Raw genomic sequence first — 6,009 nt, 5'->3', positions numbered from 1 at the left:
CAGTTGAGTATTTTCTTATTTAATCCTATAATAATAACCTTATGAGATGGGTCCTATTTCTATCCCCACTTTAAACAAGAAGAAACTGAGGATCAGAGAAGTTAAATAACTTGCCTAAGGTCACCCAGGAAGAATACAAGAGAAGTCAGATTTCCAGAGCAAAGTGGGTGGGTGTCCTACAATTCCAGCAAAGACTTGTCGGGAGCCCAGAGGACCACACTCTTGCTGCTCCCTCTTCAGGCTTCCCTGCCCCTGGCATGCTGGGTCGTCTCTGCCTGATGCCTGCTGTGCGCCCTGGCCTCCCAGCCCTTCCAGAACAAATGGCCACTGCCTCTGTTCCTCTCGTTCATGCCTTGCAGGCCCTTCAGGGCTCTCCACTGAGACCATTCTTTGTCCTGGAGTGTAGGGACTGAGCCTTAGTCATCCTGGTACCCGAAGCGCCTGGCACAGCTTCACGCCCCAGCAACTGTGAACCCCGGGGACCTGACACGCCCGGCAGCCGCACTCCCTCTCAGCTCCGCCTGAGCTGTTTCTTCCCCAAGATGCCAGGCCTGCCCCAGCCCTGAATCTCACCAATCCTCCTCACTTCCTTGGTTTGTTTTTACTTTTTATTATGAAGAATTTGGAACATATGCAGAAGTAGACAGAACAGTGTAATGCACCTCTATAAACCCATAAACCAGACCCAATAACCCTCAACTCACAGCCAGTCCCCTGTCCCAGCGGCGGCCACATCTGCTGTCCCTTTCCATACCATTGTGAAGAAAATCCCAGAGGTCAGACGATTTCACCCACAAATATTTCACTGTGTATCTAAAAGATGAAGACTCTTTAATAAATGTATATGTATACACACACAAATGTACATGTATGCATATGCATTTATAATAGTAATATTGTTTTATATGTTATATTACATGTGTGTATGTACACATGAAATATTACTATTATCATCATACCCCTAGAGATATTTAATGATATAATCCCTGATATAATTAAATATCCAGAAAGCGTTCAAAGTGCTAATTCCTCATAAATGTCATAATTTTTAAAAATCAAGATCCAAATAAGGTCCACACATTCCAACGAGCTATCACATTAACTCACTTTTCACCCACAAGTCCACCCTCGTTCTTTCTGTTTTCCCATCCAATACAGTCGACGAGGACGCTGGGTGGCTAGTCCTGTGGTCCTGTTGCAAGGCTGTCCTCTGAATTTCCTGTCGGTGGTTAGATCTAGAGGCTCAATGAGATTCATCCTTAATGCCACTCCTTTCTGGGCATCTTCCCTGGTTTGGAAGAGGGAGCCTCTCTTTTTGGCGTGACCACAGTGCCCAGCCTCCTCCGTGCGGGCAGACCCTGGGCATGTGTGCTTCCTGGCCAGTCCCCAGCCCTGCCACCTGTTGCGCACACAGTATGACCTCAGAAGGCGTGTGGAACGGACACACGTCACACCCCAAGTCCCACCCCTCAGCTGCCTGTGCCTTCAGCATCCAGAGTAGGGTCTGGGCCTGAACAACGGGGAGAGGCCCTCCACCACCCCACCCCTGCACATGGCACAGGTACCATCAGAGCTGCATCTGCCCAGGAAGGAGGGGCCAGGATGCCCACACCCCCAAAACAATCTCCACTCATCTTCCCTGGCTCTCCCTCCCCCGGCCCCCTCCACCCTGACCTTGGCCTCTCACAGTCTGCCAGCCTTTCTGCCTAAAGTTTCTCACCTACACCTGCAGGCATCCCCTGAGCCGAGCCCAGGCCTCCTGGTCTCGTTTACACGTACCTCCACCACCCAATTCAGAACTCATCCCAGAGGTCCCACCAGCACCTCTTCCTGCCCCGCCACCCAGCAATACCTTCAGGTCGTCGCCAGGTAGATGTCCCACCTTCACTTCCAACTCCACACACGGTCTCTGAAACCAGCACCCTTATCCCACAGAACCCACCCCAAACTCATTGGGGCAGCCATCCAAGACCCTCCCGGTCAACGTTTCCTGGCCACTTCTCCCCTGCACAGACCCAGTTCGGGTTGGGATCCAGGCCCACCAGGTACTGGCTGTGTGACCCAGAGTGCGGGCTCTGTGCTGTGTCAGCTGAGCTAAGCTGAGCCCCAGGCCCGGAAGCCCCTGGCCTGCACGGTCTGGGCTAGAGTTGGCTATGGCTGCAGGAGAGGACGAAGCAGCTGTGTTTTGTTCCTGAGGTTGGCGCAGGGCTCTGGCCCTGTGCGGCTTGTACACACTGATGGGGGTTGGTGGATTCTCCACTGATCTCCTTCCTTTTCAGCTTGTGCAGCTCCTGGGTCAGGTGTGTGTTTAGCTCTAGGACAAAGGGCACAGGCTTCCTCTGTAGGTCCCCAGTGTCATCAAAGTTGGTGGCTTAGAGGTGGCAGCCTGTCTATCCTCCAGAGTCTCACCTCTTCCCCACTGGTTCAGTTCATCCTTGCTCTCCGCACTTCACATGTGGCCTCCCGTCCCCACTGTCTGCCATGTTTACTCTAGACTTAGGGTATTAACCCTCACCCAATCATATGAGGTCAAATCCTGTATTCTGTGTCATTCCTCGTTCTAATTCTCTGTAACACCTTGGGCCACTAATTGAACTTCACTTTCCTCATCTGTGAAATGGGGATAATTATAGTGCCAGCCTCGGTTATGACGATTAAGTGGGATAATAATATGTGTAAGGGCCTAGAGTAAGGCCTGGTACAAAGTGGGCCCTCAGTGAGCATGGGCTGCTAGCACTCTTATTCCTGAGAGAAGCCCTTTGCTATGGCTCCTCCCTGCCTTGACCAGTCATTTCCCTTTGCCTAGAGGGTCTCTACCCATTCACCTCCTCCAGGAAGCCTTCCTTGATATCCACTGCTGGACATTCCTTTCCTTCCTTAGAGACCTGGTATGTTCCTCTCTGTTTACCTTTTCTGCCCCATTCATGACATCATGCATTCAACAGACAAGTATCTCTTGAGCATCTACTATGTGTCAGCACTATGTAAGAGGTTGTGGATTAAACGCAGTCCCCCGCCCTTAGCACTAACTCTAATAAGGAAGATGGGCCTGTTAACCACTAAAATACAATGTGACATGTGCTTTGAACAAGGGAGTTATGAACACCCAAAGAAGGGTCATCAAAAGGCTTCCTGGCAGAGATGCCCTTGAAGGATGAAGGATGAGTCAACTCTCAGGTGGACAAGACAGGAAAGGGCATTCACACCAGAAGGAACAGCATGTGCAAAGGGGTGTAGGCTTGAGAGACCACGGCTAGACTGGGAAGAGCAGGCCTTGCACATCTCAGGAATGGTGGAACACGCCGCTGAAGGGGCCCAGGAGCCTGGCTCTGGCAGGCCGCGTCTGCCGTGCGGGGGCGCTTGTGAGCTAAGGGGAGCCCCTGATCTGGTGGTTGTGAACAGATCTCCCTCCAGGTGGGGCAATGTCTCCATTTCAGGGCTCTAGGGGTCCTTGGCATGGATAAGCCTCTTGCTTTTCTCTCTTCTTCTCTGCTTTCAAGCTTCAGGGAGGATGGAAAAGTTCAGTTCCCTGCAGCCCAGAAAGGGGAAGGAGGGTGGGAAGGAGGCCTGAGCAGGATCTGCAGGGCTGGGCAGCGCCTGGCTGGCGAGGAAGCTTTGCCCAGGGATGCAGACGGGGCTTTGTGTGCAGATTGGGCCACCGAAATAACGTCTTGGGGTAGCTTTGGGGCAGCAGAGAGCATTTGGGGACTGCCAGGGAGGAAGTGTCAGAATTTAGGATTGGGGGGCTGTGAATGTGTGTGTGCGTGCATGCGTGTGTGTGTGTGTGTGTGTGTGTGTGTGTGTGTGTGTAGGAAATCTCCAGGGGTTCGTGATGGTGTAGCTTTTTCAGGGGAGAGTGAGGACTCCCTAGAGGAGCATTTATCCTCAAGGAGACAAGACCTGGGAGGGGACAGGCTGGCATGTTCCCAGGATCCCCCTCACCCCCCACCAGCCCCAGCCTCAGCCGAGCACATAGCACCTGCCGAGGGCTTAATGGCCTGTGACAGACAGGCCTGTGAGGAGGGATGATGTGGCTCCAGGGACGATGTGTGGGCAGCCACTGAAACCTGCTCCGGTGGCTGCTACAGCCCTTGTCCGCTCCCCACCCCACCTAATCCCCTCCTCCTGCCCGAGCCCAACCTGTCTGTGGATGGCCCTGGTGGGGGCGCTGTTGGGGAGTCACGTGGTGGGCAGAGGCCACCCCGCCAGCGCCACTGGAAGGGGTGGGCACTCTGTGCAGCCAGTCTGTGGCGGGGGAGGGAGGAAGCTGAAAAGCCAGCCTTCCTTGGAGACTCGTCCCGCCTGTTCCCTCCCCCAAGCAGCCAGAATGTTTCCGCTCTGTCCCTCTGGCCGAAACTCCGCCAGGCACTGAGGCTTTCTTCTGGGAGGGCTTCCTGCTGCCGGCTGCCCCTTCACTGCCCCTCCCGCAGGCGGGCGCCAGGCCCCAGGAGTGCCGGGAGGCAGAGTCACCCTCAGGTGTGCGCGTCACGGCCAGCCCAGCCCAGCCGCGCCAGGTGCAGGGGCTGCTCCGAGGGCCGAAAACAGCAAAGGCCGACAGCGAATGGTGTCGGTCCTGACGCGGGTGGCTGGAGGACGTCAGCGAAGAACATAAACAGCTCTTTCTTCTTTGGTGTGTGAACTATCTAGTTTCAGCGCCGGCATTCTCAGGGATTGGGCAAGGCTGTGCCAGGCCCTGGCACCAGCCCCACTATTCAGGAAGGACTCAAGGTCACCAGAGGCAGGGATCAGGTGGGGCCTGGGGAGGCGCCCTGGGAAAGCAGACAGAGATCCAGCGGGCATGAGACATGCCCCTGGGGGGCTGCAGCCCGCAGAGGGAGGGACTGTGTTTCTAGGGCAGGACAGGGGGCCTGGCAGAGCCAGGGCCGGGGCTGCTCAGGGAGGCTCCAGAAGGGAGCCGGCAAGGCCAGGCCAGAGCCCAGGCGTGGTGCCAGGCCGTGCCTGAGAAGGTGCCCTGCGTGCCAGCACACCGCCAGCATGTGGGGCCCTCGCCCCCAGGTCGGCCTCCTTTTATTCCCAGACAGCCACTGGCCTTTCCTGAGAGCCTGACTGCTGGGTTCTCCACAGCAGCTCACGAGGACACATGAGTGGCTTGGAGAGCATCGACAGGTCTCCAAGCGGAGAAAGGGGACAAATTGTTCCTGTGCCGCCAGCTGCCCTGCCCACAGGCGACCTTTCTCCCACCACCCACTCCCCGACCTGAGCTACCTCTGCGCTCTCTTCCCACACAACAGCATGAGTTAGTCTCTGCCTGCGCTGCCAGCATTCATGTACCTTCTTTGTCACTAAGCTCCTCTTCTACATACTTCCAGGAGAGCTATTATGTAACCAGCCACACATCAGCCCTCTGAAAGCCCATGTCTCCCACCAAACAGCTGCAGGATTTTTTCCTTTCTGCCCACCAGATTTCTTCCTTCCTTCTTTCCTCTCAAAAAATAGCCCCTGTACTAGGAACTTGGGAAACAATGACAATGACATTCAAATCCCAAATGAGGCCATAGTCCTTACAAATCCTGAAAGGGCAGGACCTTGGCTTATTTGTCTCTGTGTCCCCAGAAGTTAGCACAGTGCCTGGCACACAGTAGGCCCTCGACAAATCTGTCCTGAATCGGGAGCAGGACATTCCAGCACGTAGGAAGGGGCTGTGGAAGTTTCCCTTTCCTCCTCCTGCCTGCCCTGGTCTTCCCCCTGAGGGGTCCTGGCAAGCTCCTGTTCCCCCACCCCCACTCAGGACCCAGCCCCCCAGGGCTGACCAGGGCTGCTCAGTCGTCCGCCCTCTGGGGCCTCAGTGCTCCAGCGTGAGTGAGCCGCCTCCCTCCTGACCACACTCCCAGTCCCCCGCAGGGCAAATCAGGAAGAAATCTGGCTGGAAGTCCACTACTCTTGCCTCACTTTCCGCCTCTTTTCGAGGGTCCCTTCCTCTAGCCTCCATCAGGGATATGTTTAATTTATGTCTCACTGGGCATCATAGCAGACTCTACGGTAGTCCTT

Source organism: Lemur catta, chromosome 2 (genome assembly GCF_020740605.2).
Source record: "Lemur catta isolate mLemCat1 chromosome 2, mLemCat1.pri, whole genome shotgun sequence".
NCBI lineage: Eukaryota > Metazoa > Chordata > Mammalia > Primates > Lemuridae > Lemur > Lemur catta.
The sequence above is the reverse complement of the archived record's forward strand: the minus strand, read 5'-3'. Positions refer to the sequence as shown.